Source organism: Peromyscus maniculatus, chromosome 17 (genome assembly GCF_049852395.1).
Source record: "Peromyscus maniculatus bairdii isolate BWxNUB_F1_BW_parent chromosome 17, HU_Pman_BW_mat_3.1, whole genome shotgun sequence".
Classification (NCBI taxonomy): Eukaryota; Metazoa; Chordata; class Mammalia; order Rodentia; family Cricetidae; genus Peromyscus; species Peromyscus maniculatus.
In genome coordinates this window covers 8,786,742-8,814,166 of record NC_134868.1, presented here as the reverse complement: position 1 = coordinate 8,814,166, position 27,425 = coordinate 8,786,742, and the positions used below count along the sequence as shown (strand labels likewise).

The window sequence follows — 27,425 nt, the reverse complement described above, 5'->3', positions numbered from 1 at the left end:
AAAACTGCCCTTTTATTTGAATAAGAGAAATTTTAAAGATAATCATCACAGCCGATTTTGCGCGGAAATCTTTCAAAGGACACAAGAAAATACGGAGTAAATATCAAAGATGCCCATTATCCTGCCTAATCCTGACAGTTGCTACTCAGACAAAAATCAATTTGCTCATATGCTAGATGCTGGGAGAAATAACACTTGGGAAGTCTGTGCTTTTCTAAGAACAATTCTGTGACAAACTGTGTAGTTCATTTTTATGTTGCTATGAAAAAGTATGCTGAAGAACCTGAAGCACAGATTTATTTGGCTTGTAGATGTTGGAGCACAAAGCCCAGACTGAGTAACCTCATTCTACTCAGCCTCTAGTGGAGTCCTTAGAACTCCACTAGAGTGTATAACTATAATGATGAAAAAACAACAACAACAACAAAAAAAAATGAAGAAGACATCACATAGAAGTCAGCACATGAGCAGTCTGGGAGTCAGCCTTGCCACCTTCTTCCTTTTTATAGCTACCCAGTCTTTCAGGATCTAACTGAGGTCCTGTGAGAACTACAATATTCCCGAGGATAACAGCCTGCCCGGTGGCATTCCACAGGCTCCACTTTTCAAGTTCCACCATCTCTGAAGATGACCATTTTGAGGATCAAGTCACCAGCCCATGAGTTTAAAAAAGAAATTTCATTCTTTGACAGCTTCACATATTTATATAATGGTTATTCAGACTTTTCACTCTCCATGATCCTCCCCACTTCCCTTCCCTCTCACCCTGGAGTCCTGCCTTGCAGTACCTCTCATTCCTGTTTTCATGGGTTCTCTTCATGTATGGTGCACTGAATTTAACACAAGTTGCTTACCTGAGCATAGGTGAAGGGTTATTTAATGGAAAAGAACAGTTTAGTGGCTACACCACAGGGAAAATTTTTACCCCTCTCCCAGTAACCATTAATTGTTAATAATCCCTTTGTGATAGGCAGGGCCTCATGGGTACATGCCACAATCACAATGCTATGTTGATTGGCCAACACTTAGGCAGGTCCATGCTGATAATCACAGCTCCAGAGAGATTATGAGTGCAAAGGCTGTGTAGGGACATTCTTCGAATCCTATGTTCTTGTCTCAAATGATAACATACCCAGATACTAACAGAAGTCCAAATGGGTTTTTAAAAAATGAGGCAAAAATAATTGTTTTTCTCCTGTACACAATGCTCTGCTTCTCTTCTGAAAATGTCAATGCTATTAGGCATTTTTATTTCTTATCTCTATTTCTGGATTACACTAAAGCTCCTTGTATTTATGGGATAGTAGCATGATGAAGAATATGAACAAATACAAGTCAGGAAATTTCTCTGATCTCAAATGGTCAGTTAGACGTTAAACAATGACAGTGGCTTAAAAATATTCATTGAAAGCTATTAAGCCACATGTTCACCACCAAAGAATAGAGAATAGAGAAAATGTATTCAAGGAAGCATGAATTCTCATGGAGGAATAAAGAAGGCTCTATTAGCAAGTTCTGCTTTCAGCAAACATTAGGAACATGGTGAATGAGAATGCATTTTTGCATAATGAAAATTACCTGAGTTTTAAGATAACCCTTGAGATCGCAGAAGCACTGGCAAACGATCAATTGCTCCTGGCAGTGCGGAAATCAATGAGTACCCTGTATAGTAATGTGTTTAGAAAGCAATTGGAAAACAATACTGAAATTCCACATCTGCATCTTTTCATGAAATTCCATCATTAGTACATAGCAACGATTGTAGAAAGGTAAAAAATACCCACAAATAGTCCTCAAAGCATTCATGCTGTAACTGATCATTGAAAAGGAATGAGTTCGAAAATAAAATTTGACTTGGAGATCTACTGCTTGTGGGAAATTATGCTAGAGTTATAAAACACCATGGAGTAATTCCCAATATGGTTAAGAAATGACATAAACATAAGTATGTATGTGAAATATGTCAAGAAATGACAAATACCTATACACGTACATATATACATCTTCATACTGTATTCATATAGAAGATGAGGCAATATTAAGCGGGTATTGTGAATGAGTTCCTCTTTAGACTGCCTCTACTGTCAGTCTCCTGTGCAAAGAACTATATCTCCTCTGGGTCAACAAGATACCACTGGCATTTACATAGATGGAAGTTGACAGATGTTGCCCATGGCTAGATAGAGCTGGATGTTCTGCTGGTACACACTGAGGGCTCACAGTTTAGTTATCTTTTGGGCTATGCTTCTATTAGTTCTTGCAAAGAGCTAGGAATTTATTTTTGGTGATGTTATGATTATGTGATTAATCTTAGGACATTAGAATTCACTCAGGTTATACTTGGATGATTTCTCTTTTGGTAAAATTTCATTCTCTGTTTTAAGTCTACTTGTTAGTATTTACACATGTTCCTATATTTCAATGTAGTGAATCTTTTAAACACGTTCTGTAGTGGTTGAATCCATTGAAATGACTTTTTCATCCACACCAAGTTTATAAGAATTTGAAAAAACAGAGAGGAATTATGGTGACTGCTTATCAAACACAAGCTTTATTCTTGATAAAAGCTGAGCTGTAGAACAAATTAAATCCATAATTGTTATACGTTAGTTCTGTAAACTGAAGCCACACAGATTTTTCCACTTAGTCATTGGAACATTTAGGCCAATTTCAACTTTCACCACTAAGGCAGACCTTTTACAGCAAATGAGAGACCCCAGGATCGAGTGCTGTCTATGGACCTGCATAGGATTAGACATTGTGAATGGGATGGATTGAGCCACATCCATTTTATTTCAGAACCACAATGAATATCTATGTTATTAGTCCACATGCTGTTGTAGTTTTTGTTTATCCCTTTCTATTGATGACTCTATGATGGATTTCTAAATGCTTGAAGTTAGTGCTTTACAAGTAGTAATTTAAAGATTTCTATTTGTACAAAAGTCTCATGGACTTTTTCTGATGGAGACTAATGAGTCAATACACTGCTCTAAAATGCATTTGCCTTTTAAAATAGAAAATTCCATGGCAGAAATCACAGGCATTCAGCACACCAATTTCATGTAAGAAATAACATTTGTTTTCCAAACTATTTAATTCACCCAGGGACTCTTAGTAATTACCCTAATTAAAATGTTGGTTACTTTATAGTATATCCATAAGCTTACTCTGAGTAGCCATCCCAGGTAACCATTTTAAAACAGGGCTATTAGCATTAGAATTTTAAATGGTTTGTTGTTCTTTTGATTCATTAATGGTGTTTCCCATTCAGGTTTTGAGGCATTCAATAATAGTTTCCTGTTTCTGTTTACCTATAATTACAACAAAGAGCAAAGTATACCTCCATATTAGTGTAATATGGTATTAATTTGCTTTTTGTAATCATCTCTTAGAAATTATTTCTTTGAGGAACATTATGATGCCATTATAAAAAAAAATGAATCTCTCAAGTTTTAAAACAAATGAGGTTTACAATTATGGGATGTGTTTCCAAATGGCAAATGCAATTTGTTATGACAGAAGGGATGTTTTTCATGTAGATTCATGTACACCTTCTACTGTTTATGACAAATTAAACAGAAAACTTCTCATTTTGTACCTGTTTGTACTTTATTTAGCTCTCTTTCATCTGCTCGGCAAATGCCTTTGTAAAAAGATATCCCCTGTCAACCCTCAATGGAATTTGAATCTTTCTGTGTCCCTGAGGAGTTCACCTCTTCCAGGAAACTGCCTTAGCACTTGAAAGGGTCTCAGTTTAGTAGAGTTTTAACTCACAATTTCCACGATCCGGTATAGACACCATGTACACCTTACTTTATGCTTTCATGGATGTACTCGACTTTTACGCAGATTATGAATGACACTGAGTGCTGGGATTAAAGGCTGGGATTAAAGGCATGTGCCACCACTGCCCAGGCACACTGAAATTTTCATGCGGGCAATGAAACAGGGTATTTCACAAATAATAATACTCTCCTGTCTGCAGACTAATCAACACCAAATAATCTTTATCGGCTGAAGGAAGACTTCTCTCTAGAAAGTTACTTGAAATAAAAGCTTATATGATTGAAATTTTTAGTGAGAAGAGAAAAAATCCAGCCTATTAATTTCATATTTATAACTCCATGGCATCAATTAACTATTAAAATTCTTACTGGGAAATTCTTGCATTGGAAAGACAGGTAAGCCAAGCCAGCACATGGAGATCAATTCCCATGGGCACCACTGAAAGCCATGGCATTTAAAGGAATCTTTTCATTTTCATAATCCTCAATTTTATAGTTCAGAAAATGGGAGAAACTTCCTAGAGTATTGTGACTATGATATTAATATAATATTTTATAAAAAAAAAACCTCATTGTTGAAGATACAATATGTGGTAGAATGCCTGCCTACCAGATGAGTATGATGCCCTGAGTTTGATTTCTAGCATGTCAACACAAATCAAATCAAATTAAATATAAACAAAACAAAAAGTGTTATACAAACAAAACCTCTTTGCTAATGACAGAACATTATTCAGAAAAAGCTTATTATGGCACTCACATACTCGTCAGTTTATTATTATAAGTGTCAACTGTATATAATAAACACAATGGTTTTGCTTCCCTGGTTACATTTTATTCAACGCATTAAAATACTAAATAAATTCACCATCAGTATTTGGATCTTAAGTGATAGAGTGAACTACTTTCTGCATGGTCTATTCTGACGCCAGAAAACAAAGCACTCCTCCCTGCAGCATTCGGCAACTGAGTTGAAAATTGCCTTTGCACCTTCAAATATGCAGTCATAGTCTAGTAACCAGCTCTAAACATAGTTATCTTGAAAAAAAATCCATTAATATTCTATTATGTTGAACTTCTCTGAAAAACTGAAATCCACATGAGCTTATATATGTTTATTTTTTAAATATTTTATTCTATTTTTCTTCTAGATGCAATTATTATTCCCCAAATTTAGAATAAAAAGTGTCGAAGTAATGTGTTAGTTTTTGTCTCCTAACAGATCTTACTCAAATATTATTTTAATATATTACATATGTCTATGCACTATCTGGACCATAAATTACAAAGGTACTTTCTCATATTTCAAGTAATATCAGGCTTACATTTTAGGAGTAAATATAATGGTTTTAAAAATACTGGCCAAGTAGAATTTTCTTTATAATAATAAAAATCAGTAAATGCCATTCAATACTCACTTATGTGGACCTATGTGGAAAATATAACCTGTAATCAGTTCTTCCTGTTGACTTAATGTGCAACATGAAATTATATAATCAATGAATTTGAAGAAAATGTAATGTTAGGTGTTAAGAATGTTCATTTCTATACTTCTGAAACATCATTGAGGCTATTCCATCCCTTTGGTTAAGGTTTTCAAATTCATTGCATTACTGAATCATTAAATTGCATTAATATAGTAAGTTTACAATTGCTTCCCATTTTTTTTACTTACAACTCTAAAATATGGAAGTACAAATTGATACTTGTATGATAATATATTAATCCAAATTTCTTCAGACTATCAGGTTTCTGAAAGAGTGCTATCAAGTTACTATAAAGTTTGATCATTGGGTTTTAAAATAATTCAGATTATTGATTTATAGGATTTTTTCTATCAAACTGTGTTAAGGTGATAAAACCTCTTTCATTTTATCTTAGTAATTCTATCAACAAAAGAGAAAAAACACCTAAAATCCATCTAGATGCTCAGATACTTAAGTCTTCCATTTTCTAAGTGCTATTTTTCCAGAGGGGTATTGAACATATCAAGGTCTGTGCTCTAGCTCCATTGATCACATTTTTTCTCAACTTTAAACACAGTCCAGTTCAAATCCTAATGGTGGGGCCAAGCGACATAGTCATTTGTTTGTGGATGCATTGGCCAGGGCTGCAATCTCATCAGGATAAAGGAAAAGCTGGTACTGTGGGGGAATGTCCCAGCATAAGCCCTTGGAATGTGAGTGAGCCTGTCAGGATGGCTTCATGTAGCAGGTAATTCAAGACAGGTTTTGGGGGTCACTAGAGCAAAGTGATTAGAATGGGAAAAGATCAGAGAAGACTACAAGTTTTTCATGTCTGCCGAATAGGATCTTCAGTGTAGAGTGGGATTGCTAAGTTACTGGGAAAATCCATAAATAATTTCGTAAATTCTCACCAGTAAAGCATAAATATGCAAACATTTCTTCCCTATGGATTTTCCAAAATGTATAATTTCTCACCAATTTTTAAAAACTTATTTGTTAAGAATCTCAATGTGAGTACTATATTTACATCCCTCCCCTTCCCATTCTTACCTTGCCACAACTATTTCCCACACCCATTATCTTTCTTTGTTAAACTTGTTATTGTTATATATCTACATATGTATATATAGATATAAATACAACCTGCTGACTCTGTTTAGTGTTGCTCATACATGGACTTTAGAACTGACCAATAGGACTGAATAACTACCAGGATCTCATCCCTGGAGAAGAAGACTGATTCTCCCCCAGTCAGCAGCCATTATTGTAACATATACATGTTACATATATGTATATGTAGTATAAATACATACACAGTATATTGCTGGATGTCATCCTCGATGGTAAAAAAGGTCCCAGCAGAAGATGTAAGGAGTTAGCAGGGGAAGGAGGTGAGCCAGGCATGATGGTGGGGAGAATCTTGCAGCCTGACTGACAAGCAGCCAGAGTGCTTCTTGATTTATACAGAATTCAATAAGCAGACATATATTTGTAATGTTCCAAAATTTAGATCCTATCATTTTTGTTTTGGGACATGTGTTTCACTTCCTTTTGCTCATCTTTTAGTCATTATTAATAAGCTATGGCAGAACAGAATCATTTCCAAGTATTTTCCTCAAGTTTTGACATCATTTTTAAACAGAGTCATCATTTTACTCATTAACCCTATAGCCCAAATTTTAAGAATCTAGAGGCATAAGACAGCCTGTTCTCAGGCTTGTAGCTCTGGCTGCTTCAAGGACACTAGACCAAGACAAAAATTTCAAGTTAGCCTGGGCATATTGCCATGTCTCAAGCGGTGTATTATTACAGAGTGCCCAGAAAAAATCTTCAGACCAAAGCTGCTTCAGTTGTTATTCAAATTCTGATATAATATAGTGTTTATATCTTTATACAATTTGTCTATATATCTAATAGTGGCATTCTGTTGTTCCTTGACCATATAATACCACAGTGGCTCTGCATGTGCTAACTTTCTAAGAAAGGGAGGTCCTGGCATCTTATTCTTTTATCATTTTTCTACATCATTCTTTGCCCATAAGTATAAGTCTCTGTGTAGGGCAGAGGTAACTTCAGTTTATTTAACTTTGTGGCTGTATATGCTACATAATTGTCTGAGTGTATAGTGGGAAGGGGCTTGTAATCTGATCTGTGGCCAACTCCTCTAGCCAATCAAATCTTGTTGACCTCTTTGAGTTTACTTTGTTTAGAATATCTTGTTCCTGTGTAAGTACAGGGACAGATGTTTCAAGAATGTCTCATAGCCTCATAAAGAGACATATGGCTTCTTTATGTGTGTTACAGCCTCCAAGGCATAAGGAAGAACCTCAAGTAGATAAGGATATCTCCCATAAAAGCAGGAGGGAGTATGTTCAGGAATTTCCTGGGGAAGCTTAGAAGCAGCATTCCTGGGAGAAGGTATAAATAATTTGAAGAAATTTTCCATCAATTCAATATCTCCAAATTGTACAAATATTAAAAGTCTCCCAAGTATGAAACAGGTGGAGATGAAAACCAAAGATGGCATGGCAGCCATCATGTGGCTCAGCTTTGCTGGATCTTTGTAAAACAGCTGTGCTGGGCTTATGACTTCTGCCATTTCCATCAGATATGGCTGTTCTAGAATATATATGCATATATATGTGAAGTTTATATGTATATATATATATTTTTATACATACACATATATGTAATGTATGTATATATACACACATACGCACATTAAATTAAGAAGTAAAATTAAATTGGATAGTTTGGAATGTATATCAATTTAACAGCCTTCTATGACTTATATGCTTATGATATTAATATCATTAAATACTGTACAATCATTGCAGTCTCATTTGCAGTTTCAATGGAGGCATCCATTTAACTTTCCCTTTGAATATAATGCTTTTATGTTTATTTTACAAATGGTCAATATAATCTAACATTTAAGAAGTCAAAGTTCTGTAGATTTTCAAACTTTGATTCATTTAATCAATGATCAAAGAATGATTTTGTGTATCAAAACTATTCATAATACAAGTAATATTGTCTGGAATCAGCAGAATCATCTATCTATCTATCTATCTATCTATCTATCTATGAATGCAATAACAATTAATGCAAACAAGAGGCCATGAATTGGAAGGAAGGAGAGGCAGAGGGGTACATGAGAGAGTTTAGAGGGAGGAAAGTGAAGGTAGAAACATTATAATTAAATTACAATCTCAAAAATAAACAAATAAGATATTCATGCTTAGATATCAAAGAGCAAAATTAAACCTAGAAACTCTTAATTTTTTAATACCTTCTATTGAAAATATTCTTGGCTCAGTCTGGGAGCAGGGGACTGGACCTGCCTGGACTGAGTCTACCAGGTCGATCTCAGTCCTCAGCGGAGGCTTTGCCCTGGAGGAGGTAGGAACGGGGGGTGGGCTGGGGGGAAGGGGAGGGAGACAGGAGTGGGGAGAACAAGAGAATCCGTGACTGATATGTAGAACTGAATGGTACTGTAAAATAAAATAAAATAAAAGGGAAAAAAAAGGAAAATATTATGTTTCTATTCCCACTTGGGAAAGTTTTAAAATATTCTATGCTCTCAATAAACAATTATATCTGGCTGGGCGATGGTGGCACACTCCTTTAATCTCAGCACTCGGGAGGCAGAGGCAGGCGGATCTCTGTGAGTTCGAGGCCAGCCTGGTCTCGAAAGCGAGTTCCAGGAAAGGTGCAAAGCTACACAGAGAAACCCTGTCTCAAAAAACCAAAAAAACAAAACAAACAAACAAACAAAATCCAATTATATCTTAATTTATCTCCTGGAAATTAGTTCAGATTATACCCATGTTCACACAGATGACTGTAGTTAAACTCAGTGGGTCTCAAACAAGACAAAAGGACATGAATGTGGGAAAAGAGCCCATGGGAGGAGGGGAAGTGAATGTGGTAGGAGACAGAGAAGAGCTGTGAGGTCCTACAGGAATCAGAATTCAGCATCTGCATGTATTGTCAAAAACCCAATTTCATTAGTCATTAAAATATTAAAAATTTAACAATCAAATTTGCATTGCTTATTAATAGCTATATCAAACTAACCTAATCAATTATATGTAAAATAGCTTGTACATTTAACATTTTTTCTTTCAAATGATTTGGTTATCATTTCAGTAATAGATCCACTCATTTTTGTATATATTTTCTAAATTCTGTGTAATATTACCTGTTTGTATTTTGAATAATTGCTTTATCAAGTCTGACTTGGTCTTTGCCAAATGTAGAAAATTTCTATTATCACCATCATAAACATTCCCCAGTCAACTTCTGAACACATTTGCCTTGCCAAACACAAATGATATATGTGGTGTGCTCAACCACTTGCCACTTCTTCCTTTAACTGGTTCTTTTATCTTATTTACTTATTTATTCATTTAGGTTTTTTGAGACAGGGTTTCTCTGTGTAACCACCCTGGTTGCCATGGAACTTGCTCTGTTCCATGTTTGAGGCTGGCCTCGAACTCACAGAGATCCTCCTGCCTCTGCATCCAGAGTACTGGGATTGAAGATTTGGGCCACCACTGCCTGGCTTACTTGGTTTTTAAGCATATGTAATTATTTACTCTTTCAAAGTTGCTTTTCTTTTCTTCTTTTTCTGTTTTTGTTTATTTATTTATTGACTGATTTTTGAGACAGTATGTAACTCTGTATCCCAGACAAGCCTGGAACTTACAGTGACCCTCCCTTCAGCATCCCAAGTGTGTCGATCACAGGTATGTGCCACCACAACTGGCAGTAAGTTAGGTTCTAGTTTAAAATAGCTAACATTGTGATCATCGTACAGTTCATCTCTTTCACATTTATCACTGCTTGTAATTACTTCTTTGATCTTCTCAATTATTGATTGATTTTTTTAATCAGTCTAGAAATACAGATATAATATAAAATCCTTTGTATTAAGTAAACAGAACAGGAATTATTCATTAAACATTTAATTTATTATGGATCAAATTTTCACACTAATACTGACTAACCCCTGTGATAAAAGAAATGAATATTTATGAATTTAATTTAAGAGTATATTAATATTTACCTTTTGATTATTAGCAGTGATAATTATGTCATGAGTATATTATACTGAAAGTATTCTTCACTCAAATAACAACTCAGCAATATACTTATAATATTCTAAGTGAGTGTATAATGGGAACTTCAATAATGTCCAAGACAAATTTTTATAGTCATAAACTTATACATACATGTGTACATACATAGGTATGATGGTCAGTTGATTTATGAACAGGCAGATCAACTACTAGCTTAGAAGCATCAGTGATCATATACATGCTTATATGTATATTTACAATTTAAATTTTAAAATGTGGTCTTCCATTTTACAAGTCATGTATTTTTTTTCAATGTCTTTTTCTGTTCATGTTAGCTTATACTTTCACATTTATTTATTTTAATTTTCTTTTTCAGGAAATGTACCCAGAAAGAGTTCTGAGAGCTTCTTCTTTGCTGTCCTACTGTGACTAAACAGAACACTGCCATATTTTGTAAGTTCATCTGTTTTTATCTTAAATAAATCTTTCTGATACAGGCAACTACTTTTCTCATTTGGAAGTAGAGTTGGATTTCTTTAATTAGGCTCTGAATTGGTTTTATTTCTTCCAAGCGTTGTTTTACCTTAACTTTATCTTATTTAAGAAATGTCAAAAGAGCATTCATCTGTTAGATTAACTCTGTTTCTTTGTATCTATTAGCCAATATTTTAATGACTCATGATAAGACCCTTATCAGCTGGTGAGCTAGTTCAGATAGTGCTGTCAAGAATGCTGATTTGTCCTGGACAAACATGTTCATAAGTGTCATATACTTTGTTTCAGTGAACAAATAGATCTTTATTTGCAGAAACTGACCTTTGAGGCTGTATTAAGTTAGCTAAATACTATTTTTAGCACACTGATTTTATCTTTCTCCTAATGTTTAGATTTTATATTCATGAATTTTAATATTCATTCTCACATTGTGATATGCACTGCACAGGTTTGATGTCATAGACTTGATCACTTATTTATGTTACTTGACATACAGCAAATAAGCAAGGCTATTGCGTGGAGAGTCATGAATGACACCAAGCTCATTACTTCTGGAACATTCAGTTTGTAACCCTTCTGACCTTGTGATTATCTCATAGTTGAGATTTGGCTATTTCACAGTTTCTGGAACATGGTAAGGGTAAATCAACTTCTTATATTCTACAAGCTGCTTTCTGACTTTGTGATAAAGAGTTCCTTTGTCTCTAATTAGTTCTTTTTTATGACAGACCCAGTAGATGGAGACAATATAATACATGTTATTTATTTTGACATTTGCAATATCTTTTGGCTTTTCACTCATGCAGACTATGTCCTCTAGGCAAGACAAAAATTATTCTTTATTGCCTCACAATAAATCAATGGAGGGTCAACTAGATGGGAAAAATGCCTATTACGTTCTAAATTCCATGGGGTAGTAGTTTTTCCAAATGTCATTGGCTGGGAGGGTTTTGCACCCTGATGTTTGCAACCAGTAATGATGAGGGTGTCTACTTGGCGAGTAGACTGACAAGTCAAAATATAGTATAGAAATCCATGTAGTAATTTAGAGAGGATAAATTACTTCAAAAACATACTAAAGACATAGAAAACAGGAGGAAAATGTTGTAGTTCATTATGCTTAAAATTTTTTTCATCTTAGATTTGAGGTGAAATTAGAACCCACTAGTTCTGCTGTTTGTGAACCCTAAAATTCCAGTGATTATTTTCCTTTAAAGGAACCACAAAATGTCTCATAAAACTGTGCTTAATTACAATTGCATATTTTCAGTGATTTATCTCTCTGTATATGTATGTACTTCTTAAATTCCAAATAACATCAACTAGTTTATATTATTTTATTTTAATAGAAAATATTCACTTGATGTTTTTAATGTCAAGCTTTGTATATAAAAATCTTAAAATAAAGGTGTCGAATTTGACTTTTGCAAGATTATCAGTGGTAAATATATGCTTCTCTGTTAGAATTTCACAAAAAACGATTTCCTTTCTCATTAAATTCATCTGCTTCATAGCCCATTCACCCATGCTGAAACCTGTAGAGGTGTTGAGGCTTCGGCTAATAAAACCCTTACAAGCAAGAAGAAATGCATCCTTAGCTTTAACCACAGTATCCCTGATTGCTTTGAGGTCCTGTGGTCTGGAAAGCTACAGGGAAATCTGAAATCCATGAAAAATAAAAAATAAACGTATGATGAAATCTCCGCAGTAGTGTTTCTGATTTTTTATTTTAATGAAAGAAATCGAATAATTCCACTTGTAAAGAAAACATGACACAGCTAAGCACAGTTTTTCATGTATATGATAGGGTTATAGAAAAAACTACCAATTACTTTGTAGTGACTTAAAAGTACAAAAATTGGGTCTGGACAGATTTCTCAGTGGATCAAACACATACTGCTTTTGTAAAGGACCAGAGTTTGTTTCCCAGCACTCAGGTTGAGTGGTTCAAATATAGTTGTAACTCAGCTCTAATGGCATCCATTGATTCTTGTCTCTCAGTCATCCACACTCACATGTACAAACCCACATAATTAAAAATAGTAGATTTCTAGGCTGTGGGAATTTTTACCACTCAAATAATTGGAGATAACAACTTCTAAATACTTTCTTTAAAAATTATTATTCATTCTCTGCTTCTCTGTCTCTGTGTGTACATGTGAACAAGTGTGTTTATGTGTGTATGTGTTTACACCATCGATCAGTTTGCTGGCCCTAAATCCCTTTTGATATTTAAAATAAAATACATCTTATTCTGAAGGATCATTTGGGGGAAAAATACAAATTAATTTAATATGAGAGCTTCCAAGCTTAAGAATATATGATTTCTGTTCTGTGAGATGTTATCTGCTCATCACATTAATCAATCCTGGCTTTGATGTTTTTTTCAACTCAAATCAGGATTACAATACAACTCTGTAACTGTCCATAAAATCTTAAGCCTGTTCTTTACAAGTCTCATTCTCATTCAAACCTGTGGATTAAAAAAAATCAGTGAGTAAACTGCCACAGATATTCTCATGGTGAGTGTAATTAATTAGGGGCATGAAATATAAACAAGCCTTAGATGGATACAGAGGTTGGAGGAAAGGAGTGGTGTGACAAAACATTTTCTCAGGCATGGTCCCCATTAACTAACCATTCAGTCCCTAATGGATAATTACTATGGCTTTCTCTGAGGGTTTAAGGATGATCAAAGGAGAACTTTGGCTTCTAGAATGGGGATCTCTTTGGGAGCTACAACAGTTTGATCTGATTAAAATTAATCTACTCAAGTGTGATAATTATCATGTTTTTAAAAATAACCATAGCTCTCTTCTTGTTGCTCTTCCCTCAGGAGGAGACAACACCTCCCAAGGTAATACAAATCAAAAATAGACTATTATTTTAGTATTTAGACAATGGGTGATTTTGGCTTAGAACTATATATCTTATAGCTTATACTGCTAATTGTTCTATAGCATTCTTTTCTAGAAATTAAGTAGATATTAAATCAACATTTTCCCAGTTATTTTAATTTGATAAATTAAATCCCATGACAATTTATGCTTAGAATTCTGAGGAAAAAATAAAGATGTAAAATTTCATTGCTTCTAAATCTTACTGTGATCTTATTTGCGTGAGAAAGCATTTTGTAGAAAAAATGATATAGAGAAGAGGAAAAATCAAGAAAACTACGAGCTATATTATAGCTCAGTGATTACCCACACCTTACCTTACAACTGTTCTTTGTATGTCCTATGTGTTCTAGAATATAACTTAAACCCATTCAAAGAATGAAGTGTCACAGAGTTAGTGCAATGAAATTCTGAAACGAACCAGAGGTAAGACTTGCCAAGATACTAAAGAATTGCAGCAGGTGAGATAGGTAAGATTAACAGCATGTTGAAGGTAAAGGCAAATTGACTTTCTTTGGAACAGCTTCTACTAACAAGAAGCACAGGACTGGACTTCATGAAGAGCTGTACTATACAATGGAGAACAGTACACATGGCTATAAGAAAACTAGCATGTAATAATTTCAGGGAAAAGGGGTTGGCTAAAGAAATCCACCCTGACTCTGGATCCCAGAACTAGGGAAAGATGGCTCAGATCAGGGCACAAAGAAACACAGTTTGGCTCAGTCAGATCAGAGTTATCTCTGCCTCTGGCCAACTGATTGGTGAAACCAAGCACAGAGCAGGACAGTTAGAACTCTGGGCCCCAAGTCGGGGGTTGGCTGACTCTACCCCCAAGACATCCTATATAAACTGCCCTGCCTTGTCAGTTAAAAAGAATGGTTCTCTCCACCCTGGTAGAGGCAGCTACTCTCCTGGACTCCTCCTTCCCAAATAAATCTCTTTCTCAAAAGAGTTTTGGGTGTGAAGATCTTCATTCACTAGTGTAGAGAAGATCCTTGCTGAGACGTCCCTCAGTAAACAGGGCAAGGAAGAGCTGAACAAAAGATCCTTGCTCAGATGTCACTCAGTGGAGAGAGCAAAAGAGAGCTGAAAAAGTAACACTTTTCTGCAGAGCTACAGGAGATTGCTACATTTCTGTAGGGGTTTCCACTTTTTTCAGAGTAAAGCAAAAGAAGCAACATCTTAGGCCAGAGAGGCCCAGCTATAGTGGCTTTCTAGGAGAGGAGCAAAATTGCTATATCCTGAGAAGAGACCATCCCCCATCACACCATGTATATATAGCCTGACTTTCTCAAACAGTCAGGATATCCTTCCCTACTGAAGCAATTCCTGGCCTGACTTTCTCAGTCAGGATATCCTTCCCTGCTGAAGCAGTTCTAGGCATGACTCTCCTGAGTAGTCAGAAAAAATTTCCCTTCTGGGGTATCCAGGATACATCTAGGGTTGAACTGTCTCTTTGCAGATCCAGCCATCAGAGCTGTCCTAAGCAGCTCAAGGTGTTGCCTGACTCCCCAGGTAGTCAGGATACCTTTCCCCAGAGTTGCAAAACTCACATTTTGGTGCCAAAACCTGGGAGCAAACCCACAAAGTTGTAACAAATATACTTACAATAATGAAAGAACTGTTCTTTCAGGATTATTTAGGGTAAAAGTGACTCTTATTATTATGCAAATGAGTGAAATTTATCTGTTTATACACTTTTGTGGCTGCAGAAACTATGTATAATAGATTAAATTGTGAATAGTAATTCATTCTAGCACTTTGGGAGATTCTAAAGTTACATGCTAATATAGCAAGTTCTAAGCCAACCTGAGCTACATAGTGAGACCCTGTCATAAATATTGAACCCCAGCTAAAATAATTATTTTAATAATAGAAACTAATATCTCATACATATTGCATTTTTAGATCTATTTATTACTGCCATTTGCAATATATTACTTTCTCTATATAACTATAAAGTTATTTGGGAGTAGGTGACAAAAAGTGTTTGCTATAAAAGAAAAATGCGTACACCACAATCAAAACCTGTTGATAGTAGCAGAGTATATAACATTGGACAGATGATGAGTTATATAAAAATCAACCTCACAAATAGGCATGCTAGGAAATGTTCTTTAAGTTTGGAATCATCTTATTTACAAGAGAAATAGTATTTTGGAGAGATCTCTTGCTGTGGGATGTTCTATATGTGCTGTGGGAGCCTGTTCTTGGGTTCCTCATGGCTTTACCCAGCAGGTTCGCATAGAGGATGATTAAGACCACGAGCCTGAGTGCAGGTGTCTGAGATGGTCTGTACTTGGCTGTGCTGGGGGATGGTCTGTATGGCAAATGTGTTGCTCTGATTGGTCAGTAAATAAAACCTGACTGGCCCGTGGCTAGGCAGGAAGTATAGGCGGGACTAACAGAGAGGAGAAATAAAAGAACAGGAAGGCAGAAGGAGTCACTGCCTGCAGCAGCCGCCAGGACAAGGAAGATGTAAAGTACCAGTAAGCCACGAGCCACGTGGCAAGGTATAGATTTATAGAAATGGATTAATTTAAGCTATAAGAACAGTTAGCAAGAAGCCTGCTACGGCCATACAGTTTGTAAGCAATATAAGTCTCTGTGTTTACTTGGTTGGGTCTGAGCAGCTGTGGGACTGGCAGGTGACAGAGAATTGTCCTGACTGTGGGCAAGGCAGGAAAACTCTAGCTACAATCTCTCTCACACTTATGAGGAAGATACTGATACATTTGAAATATGGACTTATGTTCTATTTTCTTTCTTTTTATAGTATTTTTATTTTATAATTAACTTAATTTCACATATCAGCCACAGATCCCCCCCATCCTTCCTCCTCCCACTCCAGTATTCCCCCTCAATCTACCCCCCACTCCCACCTCCTCCAAGGCAAGGTCTCCCCTGGGGAGTCAGCCCAGCCTGACAGACTCAGCCAAGGCAGGTCCAGTCCCCTCCTCCCTACACCAAGGCTGAGCAAAGTGTCTCAGCATAGGCCCCAGGCTCCAAAAAGTCAGCCCATACACCAAGGACAGGTCCTGGCTCCACTGCCTGGGGGCCTCCCATACAGTTCAAGCTAATCAACTGTCTCACTTATCCAGAGGGCCTGGTTCAGTTCCATGGGGGTTCCTCCACCATTGGTTCATTCATGCACTTCCACTAGTTTGGCTATTTGTCCCTGTGCTACCTCCAACCATTCAGGAAGGCTCCCTCTTCACCAAGACAGCCCCCAGCAGCAGACGCTGCAGTCTACAAGTCCTGCCCCCATTCCCATCTGCCCAAGACCCCAGCCACTTCCCGAGGCTTGGAAACCAACCCCCAGCTCTATCCAGACCTAGAGGTGAGTGACTGTGTTCATACCCAGTTATGTTCTATTTTCACCAGCAACTTGAAAAACTAGGAAAATCTGCCACCTGTGGTCTTGCTTATCTGCCACAGGTAGAGACCCTGGAACACTTCACAGGCACTTGCTAAAATAAGCATTGATTGTCTGACTATCTGAATACCCAGAATTGTTCACAATTACTACCATTGATATATACTTCGGCCTTGGGAGAGAAAAATGTAACAAAATCAAAACCACTCAATTTTTCATTTCAAAAGTTTTTTTTTTAAATCTTAAATATTCTTGACATTAGAACTTCAGAGAAATATGAAAAACATTTTCTTTTCTTTTCAATCATGCCTTTATTGAAGGGATTTTCTTTAAATGTGACTATTGCTAATTGTTTCCCCTGTATAATTAATAACAGTGGCTTTCTGATTCATTCGACTTAATGATCACATAAACAAATTTGCCTTTTGTCCAGCTCTGAACTTAGTATTGAAGTATTTTATACACCAGTGCTTCCTAACACACGTCAGACAATTAAACCCTATTATAGTTCCTTATGGCACACTATCTGAGACCATCAAAAGACATTTATCTCAAAGTGACTTTGTTTTTCTAAGGTCACTATCAAGATGAAAGGTATTTTGAGAAGGGAATCCATGAAATTAAAAAAATATATATAGGATGGCATATAAATAGGCAGGAAATATTTTTGAAGGTATTCTAAAATATCCATAATATCAAATGTTTTAACATTCTGGCCTGGTCTTAGAGAATGGAAAGAGACTCTGGCAATTTTTAAGTAGTAACAGGATGTTACATATATATGTCAACTGGCTAATTATATTCTGCCTTGTTCCAGTCTGGAATTCCCCCTTTGCTATTCTGTATCTCTTGTGAATTGATTCCCTTGTACAAGCCAGACCTTTTTATTTGTGCAGCTCAGAATACTGGTTTCCATTTCTCTGTCTATTTTGTGGCATCTGTGAATCAAAGCACTGTTTGACTGTGTTCTGATGATCCCACACAAATAGAACTGCAGCCACATTTCAGTCACTGGGTATGTCAAAGGCAATCTTTTCTGTTTTGCAATGTTGCAGAAAACTCTTAGTTCTTTAGAGGCACAAACAGGAGAGCATGAGCTATTTACATGGCCTTTAAAGTATTAGCTTTAGCAGTTGGCAGTTTAAAATCAAAGTGGTTATATGTTTTGCTGCAGTCCTCACCATGTTCTTAGTCAGAAAGCAGTGGAACATAGAGACAGAGCTCCAGACATGAGCAGCCTGAAGAGTTTTCCCTTAATATTCAAGGCTTCTGCATCTGAGTCCATGTCTTTATGTGCCTGAACTGATCTTAAGACCTTACTCTCCTATCAAGTGATTGGAGACATTGCCTATGACACTAATTGTGTGTGAGACTGTTATAGGTAAGAGCACATGCATGTGTGTGTGTGTGTGTGTGTGTGTGTGTGTGTGTGTGTGTGTGTTTATCTGTCTTTCTGTCTGTGCATGCATATGTATGCCTCTAGGTATGGAGGCTAGAGGTCGATGTTGGGTGTCTTCTTCAATGATGTCTCCACTTCATTACTTTTAAGAATAATTTTATTTTAAATTATGAATGTGTCTGAGTGGCGTGAGGTGTGTGCATGTGAGAACAGGTATCTGGACAATGGCATAAGATGCTCTCTAACTGGAGTTACAAGCAGTTGTGAGCTGCCCGACGTATGTCCCAGGGATCCAAACTCAAGTCATTAGGCTTGCACAGTGGGCACTTTACTGATTGAGCCACCTGTATGTTCCCCAAATACAAATCTTTTGATCTGAAATACATGGCATTATGGAAGAAGATTTGGTGCGGTGTGAACTCAACCAGAAGCAGACTTAAACTATGTCCTTCAACGATGCCTTCTCAGTCTTTGAAACAAACATGTTTCATAAACTTATTTTCTGCATCCTCCTTTTGGTCACCTTCTAGCCTGGAACAATGACCTCTTTTCTATTGTTTTTCCTGATTAATTCATCACTAAGTTACTACAGCTCATCCTTCTTACTCACCTTGTTGACACGCATTAATTTGTTGTTTCCCTTCCTATCTTGACTCTCTTTCCTCTTACACTCTTGTTATTAGTATTCCTTCTACTATTTTTTTCTTTTATCCCCACTCTGCCTCTTTCCTTAAAGCCTTATCTGGCCCACTCTCCTGAAATTCTTTCTAGTTTCCTGACCCTTTCCAATATTTACTCTACCAGGATGCACATAGTTAATAGAGTCTAGTATCCACATGGAAGAGCATGTGGTGTTTTTCTTTCTTAGCTTGGGTTACCATTTATTATAATCTTTTCCAGTTCCTTCCATTTTCCTACCATGTTCATAATTATGTATTTCTTTAAGGCTGAATAAAATCACATTGTGTATACAATGTACAACATGTCATTATTCATTCATATACTGATGGACATGATATCTAGGCAGAATCTATTCCTTGGCATTGTGAACAGAGCAGCAACAAAGGTGGATATGAAGGTGTTCCTATACTAGGAAACAGGGTCCTTTGGAATGTGCCCAGCATTGTATAGCTGAATCATATGGTTATTCTGGTTTTAATTTTTTTGTTTGTGTTTTAGAAGCCTCCACACTAATACCCATAGAGGCCAAGCCAATATTGAAGACATGTTCATCTTTTGCCATGTCTTCTCCGGCATTTTTTGCCATTTGTTTTCTTGATGGTGGCCATTCTTAACAAAGGTGAGATATAATTGTTAAGTATTTTTAATTTTCACATCTCTCATGGCTGGATTTGCTGACAACTTTATAAAATATTTATTGGCCATTTGTGTTTCTTTTGAGAACTGTCCTTGAAGTGCAATGGATTATTTATGGGCTGGAAAAGAGAGAAGTTTTTTTCTGTATTTGACTTTTATATTTCTTGGCATGTTCTGTATATTACCCTCCCGTCAGAAGTATAGTTGGCAGATTTTCTTCTAACATATACATATATGTGTAATTTTAGAATCAAATTAAACATTTTCATTATCTTGTGGTGAAAGCTTTAGAAATGTTCCCTTCCATAATCTTGTGATGTAGAGTACATTTTCCATATCTGCTCATCTCACCATGCAATATATGCAGAGCATTCTATTCCTATCCTACTATAACTTGGTTACTCACTGAGGAATGGCTCCTTTTCCTGCCACACCCTTCTTCCTTACCTTCTTATCCATTCATCAGTCAATAGACTCTTAGACTACATGTATATCTTGGTTATTATAGATAGTCCCTCAATGGAAGTGGGAGGACAGAAATCTTTGATACACTGATTTCATTAATTTTTATGAAATGAAATGCAGAATAATGAATATGCTATTAAATGGATAATGCCATATGGGCACAAAGTGAAACAGTATTAAATATTAGCATAGAATGCTAAATTCCTTGTGCTCTGTTTTTAAATTATGCTTTCTGTAGCTGTGGCTCATTTTTGCTTTGTGAAGCATTATTCATTCTTGTACCATCTTCAAAAAGAGAGAGACTCTAAAGGCACAAGTTTGAAATGAAGGGTATGTTTAAATATTATCTAGATCTTTTTATTCCATTCATTTTTTTCAGAATAAGCTCAGAAATAGAGATGAATGTTTGGTGATTGACTTATAGTAATGGAAACCATTAATAATTAATATATTTATGTGTTTTAATTGTTGTATTCCATAACATGTATAATCATTTTAGTATTATATAGTTAAAAGGTGATGACAGTTATTGCGAAGGAAAACTGTTAATGGACTGACAGGAAGCCTAAAGAATGGCGAAAAGTCTTTGCCAACTATACATCTGACATAAGATAAGTGTCTAGATAATACAAGAAACTAAAACAAAGTTAACTGCTGATAAAACAAAAAACCAAATTAAGAAATGGGCTGTGGGACTATACAGAGAGTTTTCAGAAGAAAGATTAATGGCTAAAAATAGTTTTAAGTGTCCACCATCCTTAGCCAAAAGGTAAATGCAAATTAAAACTACTTTGAGATTTCGTCTTAACCAATTGATAATGGCTAAGGTTAAGAAAACAAGAAAATAGACACTGGCAAGGATGTAGGGAAATGAAGAACTCTTATAAATTATTGATGAAATGCAAATTGGCACAGCCACTGTGAAAGTCAATGCAGATATCCTTAAATCAGTGGTCTACCATCTGACCCAGAAAAGCTAATACTGAGCATGTACCCGAAGGACTGTGTTTCCCAGTAGAGAGACATATGCCCATCCATGTTCATAACACTCCTTTCACAGTAGCTAGGATGTGGGAAACAGCCTTGATCCCTTAAACTAATGAGTGGATAATAGAAACATGATACTGATTCACAATTAAGTTCTATTTCATTGTAAAACAATAACAATTTTCAGTAAGTGGATGGAAAGCATGATACGGAACGAGATAACCCTGACCCAGAAAAACAAACGTTGCATAACTCACTAATGTGGATCTTAGCATCAAATATTAAAATTTGTGGGTTGAACCTAGAGTATTAGTAGAATTCAGGAAACTAGAGAGGCACCATTGGTATGATGGGTAAAGAAAGGTCTTAAGAAAGCAGACATAAAAGAAAACGGATAATAAGAAGGGGAACAGGACCATAATGAAGATCAAAAGTTCAAGTGGGAACAGAGATGGAAGAACAGGGAAGAGGAAGGAAGGAAGAGTCATTTAAGATGCTTCAAATGTCACTCTCAGTCTTTTTCCTTTGAGATAAAACCTTTTCCTGAATATTGGGCATTTTCTGTTTGGCAGAATGGCAGTGAACAAGCAAAGCTATTGTTCTGTCTCTACCACCACTAGGGCTGTCTTCCCGCCACTGGAGCTAATGGTGAAGGCGTGGATGAGACAAACCTCAGACTGTTACATGAATGCTGGAATATGAATGGCGTTCAGGGTCATGCATCAAACACTGTCAAAAACACTGAGCCATCTCTCCAAACCTCCAATGCATTTTAAGTTAATTCTTAAACTTATGCATAAAAGTATATATTAGTGGATAACCATAGAGTGTTTTGATATACACATTTATTGCATAATGTTTAAATCATGTTAAACTTATCAATCTTAAGATCAAAATTTTAATGTTTATTGTGTGAGTAAGATTATGTGGAACTTTCATTTTGTTTTATTTCACTTAACATAGTACCTTCTAATTTCATCAGTGATTCACAAGTGACTAACGTACATTATTTTCAGAGGCTGGATAATATTCCATTGTGAATATGTTGTGTATCGAGGACCTCAGAGTAGCAGGGATTTAGGAAACATTTTTATTTGAGGGTATTTAGAAAAAAGTTTCCTTTCTTTCTTTCTTTCTTTCTTTCTTTCTTTCTTTCTTTCTTTCTTTCTTTCTTTCTTTCTTTCTTTCTTTCTTTCTTTTTGGTTTTTCGAGACAGGGTTCCTCTTTGTAGCTTTGAAACCTGTCCTGGAACTGGCTCTGTAGCCCAGGCTGGCCTTGAACTCACAGAGATCCGCCTGCCTCTGCTTCCCGAGAGCTGGGATTAAAGGCGTGCACCACCACCACCTGGCTAGAAATAAGTTTCTATCTGAATCTGACAGGTAAATAAGAAAACACGCTCACTTTCTGATGCTAACTTTCTCTTTTACTTCATCTAGATAAAAAAAAAAAATCTCTTCTGAAAATCTCTCTTGCTCCACACAGTGACATTCCACATTGTTACATTCTCTGTACTTTCTCCACATGGCCACATACTTCTTTTGCACAGTTACATCTCTTTTCTATGCAGCTTCAATTTCCTTGACATCTCTTTTATACATATCTCCACACATCTCTTCTCTACACATTTCTTCTCCATACTCTGCTACTTTCCTTCACATAGTTTTACATCATTTTTCATTCTTTATTCATTCTCTCATTCAGTCACTCTCACATTACTCCTTCTGCACACTCACACACATTCTAACACACACACACTGTACAACTCTTTTCACAGCAGCTCTCTCACGCTCAGGCACACACTCTGACAACCCTTCTTCTCTCTGCCCAACTTTGGACAATTATATGTTACATTTTCAGGGTCCGACCCATTCTTGTAACACATGATAAGTCACACAGTTTCTTTCAAGCTAGGGAGGTCACATTGACCAGCCAGTAACGCTTGGCCAAGCACATAGCTCTAAATTAGTGTGGGTTCCCAGACAAAAAAGTAAACAGTTGGCTGAACCTTGAGCCTATCACATAAACTAAAGCTGGGACTATGTGTAAAAAGTCAATTACTGCAGGGAGTTACATCTACCAAAGTTGCTTCAAGCCTGACCTTGAATCAGTGATAAATAACACTTGAGAATTCATCCTAGTGTAATCGTCTCCAGGGGCAACTAGTTTGCTTTTCATATGTTCTGAATTCTAAAAATTAGCTCTTTGTGACTGAAAATACTATTACTTTCCTGTGTCAGTTATGAAAAATATTCTAATATTATTAGAATTATACAGATTAAGCAGAGATCTTCTTCCTGACCATCCAGAGCTATAAGTGTGCCCAAAGATGGAATATTTTCTTGAGATAAACACACAAGCAGTGCGGAAAATTCATAGCTGTTATTAGGGAAGAAATGAAGTGGCCCATGAGAAAATTTACAGACAGGAGCAACCAATCATTTACAGTCGGTGACTCCACGACTTTGTCAGTTGGGGCTCCCCATCAGGTGGGTCTGGTGGGTCGACCTGTTCAATACTAGTTGTTACCTGCTCTGTACTCCCACAGCCTCCTGCAGTTATATTCTTTTGTATTTAGGTGAAATATTCTGTAAATATATCATAGGTCCATTTGTTTTATAATGTCTGTTAGCACAAGTATTTCTTTGTTCAGTTTTTGTCTGGGTGACCTATTCATTGATGAGAGTAGGGTACTGAAGTCTCCCAGTACCAGTGTGTCAGTGTCAATATGTTTTTTAAGCTGTAGTATTGTTTCCTTTATAAAAACAAATGCCCTTGCATTTTGAGCATAGATGTTAAGAATTGAATGGCATCTTGGTGGATTTTTCCTTTGATGAGTATGTAGAGTGCTTTTCTATCTCTTTTGATGAATTTTGTTTTGAAGTCTATTTTGTTAGATATTAAAATGGCTCAACCAAGCTTGCTTCCTAAGTCCATCCCTGAGATAACTTCTATCCTTGTTATTGAGGTGCATTTTTTGGATACAACAAAAGGATGGATTCTACTTTTGCATCCATTCTGTTAGTCTGTTTTCTTATTGGGAAGTTGAGTCCACTGATATCGAGAGATATTAATGACCAATGATTACTGATTCCTGCTATTTTGTTGTTGTTGTTGTTGTTGTTGGTGGTGGTGGTGGTGGTGGTGGTGGTGGTGTGTGTGTGTGTGTGTGTGTGTGTGTGTGTGTTTCCATTCTTTTTATTTTGCTTGTGTGAAATTATTTTTTCTTATTTTCATGGGTGTAGTTAATCTCCCTAGGCTGAAGTTTTCCTTCCAACACCTTGTGTATCACTGGATCTATACAGATAGATACAGTTTCAATTTGACTTTATCATTGGAATATTTTATTTTCTCTGACTGATAAACATCTTCTTCTTTATGGCGGGAATCTTTTTTTCTATGATGTTTTGAAAACATTTCCTGGGTCTTGGAGCAGGCTTTCTTCTCCGTCCTCTATACCTATTATTCTTAGGTCTGTTATTTTCATAGTATCTCGTATTTCTTAGATGCTTTCTGTCTGGAGTTTTTCAGAGTTAACATTTTCTTTGACTCATGTATCTATATCTTCTATTGTATCTTCAATGCCTAAGATTCTCCCTTTCATCTCTTATATTCCATTGGTGAAGCTTACCTCTCTAGTGCCTGTTTGAATTCCTAAATTTTCCATTTTCATAATTCCCTCAGTTTATATTTTCTTTATTGATTCTATTTCCATTTTTAGGTATTGAGCAGTTTTATTCATTTCCTTTAACTGTTTATTTGTGTCTTTGGATTTATTTAAGGGATATATTCATTTACTCTAATTTTTTTCTTTGTTTTTCCCCCTGGATTTCATTAAGAGATTTATTCATTTCCTCTTTAAGAACCTCTATCATTTTCATATGGTGGGTTTTAAGGTCTTTTTCTTCTAATTCAGCAATGTTGAAATATTCAGGGCTTGCTGTGGTAAGATGGCCGTGCTCTAGTGGTGATACATTGACCTGGCTGTTACTATGTTTTCCTGCTGGGGTCTAAGGTTTGGGATTATAGGTCTAGGTGCTGATTTCTGGATTTGTATTTGTTGTGTGTTTGTGTGTGTTTTGTTCCTTGATTTCTGTTTCTTCTTTGCATTTTCAGTGAGTGTGATGACTGTGTGCTGCCTGTTTTCTTGATCTGCTCAGCTAGTGTGTTCACAGGAAATTCATGTGGTATTAGAGGCTGGGATACTATGACGAGTTGGAAAGGTTGGAGGAGAAGGTCTTTATTATCTTTTGGAGAGGCAGGAGAGACTGCAGCAGGTTTCCTGCTACAGAGCTGTGGATAATACTAGGGAGGTTGGATCTCAGGAGGAGTAGGAGAGGTATGGCTACTTGTTGCCCTGGCAGGAGCAGCCCTTGGGTTAGCAGGGCGTGCCTACCAGGGCTGGAAACTGGGACAAAGTAACAAATTGGGGGAGAAAGATTAGAAGGGGAAGATCTGTAGGATCAGAATGAGATGGGAGCAGGTGTCAGTGAAGGCTATCAAGGGTGTTCTGTTCCAGATCAGGGAATGGGGAACAGAGAGGGAAGATAACATCTGCAGGAAGCCTACCTGGTTTTCTGGCAGGTGTGGCCTGTGGTTTAGGAGGAGTTGTCTGCTGGAATTGGGGCTCTGGTAGAGTGATGAGTTGGGGGAACAAGTTAGGAGAGAAGGAAGACTGTAGCTGGTATTTTATTACAGTGCTTGGGATGAGAATGAGCGATTGCATTTGGAGCTGAGGAGGAAGTGGTGAGGGTCTTCAGTTAGCATACCTGTTTCCATGTTCTGCTTACCCGGTGTGTCCCCAGTGAATGCCTGCTGGTGTTGGATGCTGGAATAATGAGTTCAGGGAAGCAAGTTTTGGGGAGAGGATCTTTGTGCTCCACTGGGGATGGGATAAGAGAGGAAAGGGATTCTGCATTGGGTTTCCTGCTACCAAGCTAGGAATGAGATGGGGGTGGGAGTGTTGGATCTTAGGAGTAGTGGAAGAGGTGTGGATCCACCTTCAGCCTACTTCTTGCCCTAGGAGGAGTGGCCCTTGAGTTACCAGCAGATACCTGCTGCAAGTGGGGTCTGGAGCAAAGCAACAAGTGGGGGTAGGAAGGCTAGAAGTGGAAGATCTGTGGGATCCACGGGAGATGAGAAGGGGACAGGGAAGGTTGCCAAGGGTGTTCTGCTGGAAAGATGGTCATGAGACTGTGAGATTGGATCTGGGAGAAAAGAGAGAAACCTCATTAAATTTTATTGACCTTAAATGTTGAAATATTTAATTTAATGATATTATAAGTGATGTGTACTTATTTCAGAATACCTCTCATGGCATGCAGTTGTTAAGTAGCTAGCTTTCATAACTCCATAGATTTTAATTTTCATCTTTAGTATTGAGTTATTACTGTTACAGAAAAGAGACATAGTAAAATTTCCCATCATATCAAGAATTGGTATTCATCACTAGAATGATGGGGTGACCTTTTCTTCTCTCCCAATCTACTTAGGTAGCATTTACATTGCTTTCTAAGTATGCCATGAGCGAATGTTGGTGGTTGAGCTCCCTTAGCTCTTGTATTTAACAGTCTTTCTTGAAGCTTGTCTATCATCCTGAAATTGGGAGATTTCCTTGGCTCATAGCCTAAAATCTGAGCTCTTTAATCAAGCGGGGTTCCTAAAAAGGATATTCTTCACTTTTCATTCAGGAGCTCTCTCTGCTATCGGGTTTAACACATTCAAGGGATGGTCATGCTCTCTCTCCCACAGCTCTGCCCTGAGTTTCCCAACTTTTCTCATTGAATTTCTTCTTCCTTTTGTGCCTTGGTGCCTATTCTACTTTTTATTGCCTAATTATACTTGAACCAGTGATTATGTCCCTCAGTTTCATTTGATTGGTTTGAGGTTATTTCACTATCATCCAGATTTTGGCTACCTCATTGATTTATTAATGCCATTACTGTATTATAAATATTTTGCACTTTTAATATCTTTACAAGTGTTCTGTTATTACACTGGGTAAATTGGCTAAGAAAGTGGTAACAGATGGTATCACCAAACAACAGATACAGAGGCACCAATTTTAGTGGCTAGATGCTGTAGGCTCTTACACACTTGACAGTTACTTCCTGTTTGACCCATTATGACTTAAATTTAAGCCATCATAAAA

The 27,425-nt window shown here is 36.7% G+C and overlaps 1 protein-coding gene across 7 annotated transcripts in view; it reads left to right on the top strand.

The window, feature by feature from the left end:
• Marchf1 (membrane associated ring-CH-type finger 1) overlaps positions 1-27,425 on the top strand; it is a 748,496-nt gene that overhangs the window by 230,628 nt on the left and 490,443 nt on the right. For all 7 annotated transcript variants that reach the window (XM_042263091.2, XM_042263084.2, XM_076553275.1 and 4 more), the window contains exon 2: positions 10,715-10,791. The gene's annotated coding sequence lies outside the window, so the exon portion shown is untranslated. The remainder of the gene's footprint in view (positions 1-10,714; positions 10,792-27,425) is intronic.